Genomic DNA, 8,742 nt, shown 5'->3' on the forward strand with positions numbered 1-8,742 from the left:
GCATCCTAGTTACAAATTCTTGATTGCTTTACAGTATTAGTGTGGCCGGTGATATGGATGTGCAGACTTGTTACCTGGTGCGGAAGGTCATGGGAACGTGTCTCACGAGAAGATTGCATAAGTGTGACATGTAGTCACTTGATTGATTGAAGATTTATACCAAGTATGAAGATTGTGGTAATATCACTTATTTGAGAATTTATGTATGGAGGGCACTCGGTATTAGGTTGTGGACTGTGGAGGTTTGCTTCGGATATAAGGGTTGTTCTTATGAGTTATGGAAAAAAGGGTTATTATGGGCCCTTGAAAGGTTATTAGCCTAGTACGGTGTGATCAAAATCGGCTTGAGGGCGATGGATGGATTTAAATATGAATATGGGCTCTATGATGCATTCATTTCAGCATAGCGCTCATTATGGAGGGGTATTCGAACGTTGGATGTTATTTAGTCGTCGGTTATTTCATGTAATACTATATTATGTCGTATGAGTTTTGAGACAGCTTGATAAATTTCATATGTGTTGAGGTTTTGCGTAGCGATGGTGTTATGTGAGCAGGATGGCTCTCGAGATTCAGATCATACATCGCATCTTAGTCGTGCTTTAGTTTTGTAGTGTATGGCGTTGTCGGTCTCCCCAGGAAATTTGCATTATGCACTCCACGTGCTCGTGGTTGATATTCGGGTACTTAGCATGTATGAGCATTCTAGCTCGGTAAGTAATACCTTATAGATTATTATGTATGAATCAGGTGGCACACCGACACGGATATGTTGTTTGGATTGGGCTGCACGCCGCAACAGTGTGATGTTGAGTACAGTCTCCTATATCTTTTCTTGAGTGTTTGCTTCCTATTTTCTAAGGAAGGTTCATTACGCCTTTCGGTTGTCTAAATTAGTTACGTGGGTTTAGTAGTTCTTTTCAGAGTTCGTTTTCCCATTGTATCCCATTCGAGTTGTAGCTTATTGGCTCATTGTGGCATCATATGAGAATTTTGGCAGTGTCTGAGGTGGCTTATTACCTGGGCAGCTTATACTGGGTGAGACGAGATTATTGGACCTGGGATCAGTGCGGTCAGATTTATATGAAGTATATTAAAGAGCAAATATAGTTATTTGGTTTGTAATGAGTCGATGGTTCTTGTCAGGAGGACAGACTCAATGAATTATTAGCTCGGTAGTCGGTTATGAATTTCTACACATCTCTTCCGTCGTAGCGGTATTGCATGAGTTGGAACAGGACTTATATGAGTCACGGGGTGTGTTGTGAGCAACAGATCCGTGGAATGTCAGTTATTATTATCAAAGGATGTTATTATGGTCATGTAAGTTATGCAGTGTTTAGTGTGGATTCAACAAAAGTATGCAATCATATATTGGTACATCACATAGAGATTGATACGGTGTTCGTATATTGAAAGCAGACCTGGTGGAAAATTCTGGATGTTGGAATTTGGCTCTAAGGTCAATTTGACTAAACAAAAGGGGAATCTTCAGATTTGCTCAAGCAAATGTGCTCAACTGAGTTGTGGTAGCACGGGTAGGTGCACGAGGTATTAAACAATGATTTCAGACAACTCCAACGCAGTTCTTAGCACGTTCGAGGGAGAACGTATGTTTAAATGGGAGAGAATGTAATGACCCAACTGGTCGTTTTGAGCTCTTGTGCGCCGTTCGGCAGTTTGAGGCCATGAGTAGCTTCACTTCAAGAATTATGACTTGCACGCATGGCCAGAATTGAATTTCAGGAAGTTTGGAGTTGATTTAGAAAGAAAATTCTCATTTTGGAAGCTTTAAGTTGAAAGCGTTTACTAAGATTTGATTTTTGAGTAAACGAACTCGGAATCGTGATTTGAAGGTTCCAAAAGGTTCGTATGATGATTTTGGACTTGGACGTATGTCCGGATCAAGTTTTGAATGAACCATAAGCATTTCGGCACCTATTGTGGAAGTTGGCATTTTGGAAGAATTTCATAAATTTGGTTTGCAGTGCATTTCAATGTTATCGATGTCCATTTGGGATTTTCGAGTTTAGGAATAGCTCTGTATGGTGAATCTGGTATTGGAAGTGCGTCCAGATGTAGATTCGGAGGCCCGTAGGTCATTTTGGGGTCAATTGGCGAAAGTTAGAAATTTGAAGATTTTTGAGAAGTTTGATCTGAAATGGATTTTTTTGATATCGGGGTCGGATTCTAGTTCTGGAAGTTGGAGTAGGTCCGTAATATTGAATGTGATTTGTATGCAAAATTTGAGGTCCATCAGACATGATTTGATTGGTTTCGACATCAAATGTAGAAGTTTGAAGTTCTAAAGTTCATTAAACTTGAATTATGGTGCGATTCATGATTTCGATGTTGTTTGATGGGATTTGAGGCCTGGAGCAGGTCTGTGTTATATTATGGGATTGGTTTGTGTGATTGGATGGGGCCCCAGGGGCCTCAGGTGTGTTTCGAGGTGGTTTCGGATTATTTCGAGCTATTTTGCAATAGCTGATGTTGGTGCCTGGTGTTGTTCTTCACGTTCACGAGGATCCTCTCATGTTTGCATAGAAGGATTTGGCTTCAGGAACTTTGTTCTCCGCGTTCACAAAGAGATCCTCGTGTTCGCGAAGAAGGAAATCTTTATTGCACAGATCTAACTTCGAAGGCTCATATCTCACAATCTATAAGGAATTTGGAGATGATCTAAAAAGTAAAAATTGTATCCCTTTGTGTCTAGTTCTCAAAAACGTAAACCATTTAGCATTTGGATTTGTGTACAAAAAGTTATGGCTAGTATACTACAGGCTGTTAGGGAAGATGAAGAAGAAATTTATGTTGCACGTGGCTGACTTTGGCGGTTTATATCTCGAAAATTATTAGGAATTGGGAGATGATCAAAACATAAAAGTTGTATATCTTGGTGTCTAGTTTTCAAAATATTGAACCATTTATCAATTGGAGTTTTGTACAAAACGTTATGACTATTACACTAGAGGCTGTCTGAGAAGAGTTTGGAAAATGGTTTTGGGGAATTTTCTTCTTCGCGAACACGATGGGGGCCTCGCGAACGAAGAAGAGTCGTCTGGGCAGTGTATAAGTGTAAAGAAATAGGCTTGGCATTTCATCTTATTTCCTCCATGGGAGCCGACCTAAGAGCGATTTTGGAGCTCCATCTTCATCATCTATGTCAAGGTAGGTGATTCCCACCTATTGCAAGTTAATTACTTGGATTATATCTGGATTTTAACATAGAAAATCATGTAAATTAGTACAAAATTTAGAATTTTGAAGAAAACCTAGAAAATTTGTATTCTTGGATTTTGACCACGATTTTGGACATGAAATTGAGAGCAATTTATAAGTAGATTCACACCTGTATAAGAAAACTAAAACCAAATAGAGTTAAGGATTTAGAACACTACGTGAAAAAATAACACTCCCTATTGGACACATACAAGGCTTGATTGTGCAAAATAGCCTACATGGCCAAAAGGCGGCTAGAAGTGCAAACTCAACAAAGGTGACCTCTAAGACATGAAAAAATTACTTTGCAGAAATGACTGATTTTGAAGAAATGGCCTATGTGTCCAGAAAACAGCTAGCAAATTCAACATAATGGACCTTAAACAGAGAGGACACCTTGTTGTGGACCTAGAACTCTAACACATGGGTTAATTGAACCACTTTTGCGAAAATAGCTCTATTTTGCAAAACGGCCTATGTGGTCAAAAGCGGCAGACATGCAAATTTGACAAGGATGGACCTTAAAGTAAAGAGATACCTAATTGTAGATTGGAGACTCTCTAGACACAATTAAACAAATCACTTTGCGAAAATAGCCTTATTTTGCAAAACGGCCAATATGGCCAAAAGTGACTAGAGATGCAAGATATGGCTACGACCTTCGAAGACAAAACCCTAGGGCTTACTAAGAAAACCAGACCCTATGTGAGTTGCCTACGTATCACGCCCTGAAAGACGAGAATCGGGTATGCGTAGTTCGGGAAGATTGGATACGGGTGAGAATTAAAAAAACAACTAATTTAGAGAAAATATATTTTTTTGTCTTTTGTTTTGAAAAATGATGAAACATGTAAACTCTTTTTGGATTTTCTTTTTCCACTTTTTTGATTTTTTTTTTGGAAAATGATGGGAAAGTGCAAAATCTTTTTGGATTTTTCATGTTTTTTTTCTTTTTCTTTTTAAAAAAATGTGGAAGAAAAACATAACTAGGTCTTACTTGCTTTATTTTTTGACACTTCACCCTCTTTTTTTATCATTTATCCTCAAGCCTCATTGGTCCGCCAAATGACCCTTTATACCCTTGAAAATTGCAACATGTAGCGCATAGGATGCATCAAGATGGTCTTTTTTGGGTACACCTGTCCTAGACGGACCCAACCCCTATGTTGAGTCCCCAAAGTCAAATGCATGTAATGCAAACAAGCGTTCCTACTATGTCACGACCCAAACCGATGGGCCGTGACGGTCACCCAGTACCTTACTTGACTGAGTACCAACGTAATGTACCTTTATTATTACATCATTATATACATGTGACATATGGGCCTAATAGGCTAACATAATCAGTTATAAACTCAAACATAGGCCGTACAGGGCTGTACAATCTTCCACGTATACGACATATATCTATAGACCTCTAAGAGTACATAAGTGTCACAACGGTCAGAACAGAGTCCCGCCATACTAAACAATAGACGTCTAAATCATACTAACCAAATACGCAGCTCCGAAGCAAATGGAGCGTACCAACATCTTCCGCTGAGCTGATAGCCTACTTGGAAGGCTCTTGACCTGTCTATCAGGACCTGCGGGCATGAAACACAGCGTCCTCAGGCAAAAGGGACGTCAGTACGAATAATGTACCGAGTATGTAAGACACATAAATAAATACATAGGAGACATGGAAGACATATGGAGTACATGACTCAACCCGTACGTCTGAATAACTTTGTAAATCATAAATTACTTTCAGCGTCATACATATGCGTATGAATGTCATGTCGTGCATAGGTATATGTTTCATAATATCATCAGGCTCTGAAGGCATCCCATCATATCATATCGGCCATTGTGGGCAAAATCATCATCGTATACCAGCTGATCAGGTGGTGGTGCGTATATAACGCCATAACCTTTCCCATATCCCATATACATATATATACATACATATATACGCGTATATAACGCCGTTTGAATACATACATATACATGCGTATATAACGCCATTTGAATACATACCCATATATGCGTATATAACGCCGTTTGAATCATATTTCAGCCACTGTGGGCAACATCATCATCATATACCAACTGATCAGGTGGTGGTGCGTATATAACGTCATAACCTTTTCCCATATCCCATATATATATATTTACATATATACGCGTATATAACGGCATCTGGTCATGGGTCAGTGCACATGAATGCAGTGCATAAAAAGTATGTCAATAAAATTATTCGGAATGTCATAAGACCATTTTGCCTCTGAGTAATATCATAAAGTAAACTCTTTTCAACTTTCGTATTTTTCTAAGACCCATGAACAGCTGATAAAATATTATGACACATGAGAATTAAATAACATAGATATTTCTATTACTTCTATGAGTAGAGTCACTTATGGAATTTGTGCATTTGCACGTTTCGTTCATATCGTATGGATCATGCCAAAAGAAAGAAGGGATAGCCTTAACATACCTGGAGTAGGAATGACTCCGTATAATCCTTCGTGGATTGAACTTAGAACCCAAAAATTGGATTTATGCCTCTGCGCTTTTGAATTTGAGGAACGAAATTGGCTTGGTATCACTGCCAAAATAACGAAATAGAGCCAAGGATTTAGACGAGACTAGTTCTTGGTTTCCAATGCCAAAGACATTAAACTTGAAGTGAAACCAAGATTTGGATGAAAGTATAGGGATTTTAAAATACTTGAATTTGGCTAACTAGTTGAATACTAGGACGAAGTGTTTTGTTTTAATGTTCTTGGTTTCAAAACCAAGAACAAATTCGTTGGCTTGGAGTTGGACAAGAGCGATTTTTTTATTCCAAGTTCTTGGTTTCAAACCAAGGAAAATGAATTGAAGTTGGAGACGTTTTTTGAACATGGGTTTTGTCATATCTTTGTTAATTCTTTTACTAAAAGTAAACTAGAAAATTGATATATTAGTGTTGGGAAATGTGCCCAATTTGCCACTTAATAAGACTTGATTAAGAGTCACCATTTTGTATATGGCCTTGCTGCCACGTGTTTGGATATATATTATCCAAATTTATCCTCATTTAATTAGGAAATGTCCCGTTACCCGGTAATTAATATATAACCCGCATTTTTTAAAAATTGCCCAAAATTAATTAAAATTCTATTTATTTTCAAAATACTTCATATATACTTTATATATTACACTACCGTAGTCATATGATATCTCACATAAAAAGAATTCTAAGATAAAGAGGTCTTTGAAAAATGGTGAGTTCCACCGTTCTTAGCAAGCCTAAATCCAAAGGCTTGAGTCTTAAAAAATAATTTCTCTAGTTTCAAAATGCATTCTTTAAGTGTCTTGGTTGGTAGGCCCCATTTATAATTAATGCTTAGCAAGATTTCTTGCTCCCAAAGTATGACACCAACGTAGCACACATATTAGTCATAGTTTAGTTTAGTTGTCATGGTCCCACGTGGACAAGACAATTCCTACACTTACCCACTTAAATAAATAATTAACCAATTATTTCAAATTAGTTAAAATATTACTCCCTTTTAATACACTTTATATACTTTACTATTATGGTCATGTGGTACCTTACATGGTACTAGTTTATAATTATCGGGTATTATCGTTCGACCCGTATTTTATCCCAACATGCCAAACTTGGACGAAAATTCATTTTCTTTGATTTGTTTACCCTCTCACCTTCACGAATTTACTTATAACTTGTTTGAAATAACATAATACTTAAAAACTCAATAATAATCTCATTCACGAGCTTATATCAATTTACTCCTGGTGTATTTTCATGTATGAAAACATGGAGTGTAACATCATTCCCCCCTTTTAGAACATTCGTCCTCGAATGTTGACTGGTGCACTTATCATTTTCATAATCTATGTCTTTCGAATACTTTAGTAATCTCCTTGACGTCTAGGCGACTATTCTGTGAATAAATCCAACGGCCAGGGCATTCGCCCTTTTAGGCCTCTTTCTCACACCATGGATTGTGGTCGGAATCCTTCCAACCTCGTAACTGTTGCTGCCTTCCATTATGCAGTCTGTACGACTCTGAACTTGTATGCACGCCTATGCGACTCTTATCTCCTTATTTCCTAGTCTTTAGCCAATATCTAGGCGTCATAGAGCTTGATAAGATGTCCCTTTGGGCATATGTGAGTATACTGAAGTTCTTTGCTTGGTTCTTTGTTGAATTCACGAATATTGCTATATCTCATTACATAAGTCCGTTTAGCCATCCGTGTGAATTTACTGCCATAACTCTTACTTTAATTTATCGTTGTTGAGGTATATTACCAAATCCCAGCTTACTCTCGTATCGTATCTTCTATCTCTTTCATAACCTCCCTTCCACCTAGGTGTAATTCACGTCCATAACTTGAAGCTCTATTATAATACTTGCACTTCTGGTACATACACAATCCGGTGGGAGCTTCGTACTGACTTCTTATGAGGTTGGTACTTCTTCTAACTGGCTTTATCGTAGAACTGTTATAGAATATATTTGTTGTGCTATCTTTCTTGCACCTCTAATATTAAGAGTGCTTTTGCTATGTTTTCAGCCACCTATAACTTCTGGGTCCAATAATCAGACTCCTGATTACTTAGTTGATGTCATTCTTTAGTTTCCTCTTGCTTCTGATCAGCCTTTACATAGGCTTAAGCTATCTTCCAATTTGTGGCTCATGGTACTGGTTATTACTTTAGCCTTTCATAGGCATTGAGGGATATCCATGGTGCAATCTTCTAATAATTCAATCCTTTGTCTATGCCTTGGGTTTAATTCTTTCTTTTATCTTATACCGGAGTCTTCTATGGCTGTATGATTGTCAACAAATATGCTGCTTGGATAATGTTCCAAAATCTTGAGTGTGTCCATAACATACTAACTCTGGATCATTGATCAAATAATTCCTTCGTTCCGTCTTAGCTTTCTTTCAACATAAGCTATTACTTTTCCTGGTCTTTCTGCCCCCTTGTTGCGTCCATACTTAGCTTATCTTAGTGCCCAGACTTGCCATAGTTTTCATATAACTCATATGATCTCGAATATTACTTTGAATTCATACTTCCCATTCATTAGCCACGTTAAGTGCCATTTTCCTTTGGAATGCTTACAATGTTATTACGAGATTGTTGTTACACGATCATTTCCTCTTTAGGTCGTTGTGCTTAGGTTGAAGCCTTCTTTCTTATCTCGTCAGCTAGTCTTTTGTTGTAGTATTTAGGGAGAACCCTTGACTCTCGTAAAGTTGTGAGCTTATTACGAACTTTTTTGATGTCCTTACTTGCCTTTAATCATCCGTAGTTGCTTACCTTCATGCCTTTGTGCTCGTATGGTTGCCTCTAAACTGATATTTTGACTGCCTTCTCAGTGGCACCTTCTTTTATCCCCGTAACACTCAACAGTATCTTTAGCTACCCCGACTCTTGTTTGAATATATTTCAAGTATTATAATGGTATTCTTCGAGGCTGAACTCTCCATGTTGGGTTCTATTTTATTTATCTC

The 8,742-nt window shown here is 37.8% G+C and overlaps 1 long non-coding RNA gene across 1 annotated transcript; it reads right to left on the reverse strand.

The window, feature by feature from the left end:
- Nucleotides 1–4,489: 4,489 nt before the first annotated feature.
- On the reverse strand, nt 4,490–6,115 carry LOC142164351 (uncharacterized). Its single transcript, XR_012695131.1, has 2 exons — nt 5,702–6,115; nt 4,490–4,808 (listed from the first exon to the last, which is right to left on the reverse strand). It is a non-coding gene; the product is annotated as an uncharacterized LOC142164351 (long non-coding RNA).
- Nucleotides 6,116–8,742: the final 2,627 nt, after the last annotated feature.

The sequence above is a fragment of the Nicotiana tabacum genome, chromosome 9, assembly GCF_000715075.1.
Source record: "Nicotiana tabacum cultivar K326 chromosome 9, ASM71507v2, whole genome shotgun sequence".
Classification (NCBI taxonomy): domain Eukaryota; kingdom Viridiplantae; phylum Streptophyta; class Magnoliopsida; order Solanales; family Solanaceae; genus Nicotiana; species Nicotiana tabacum.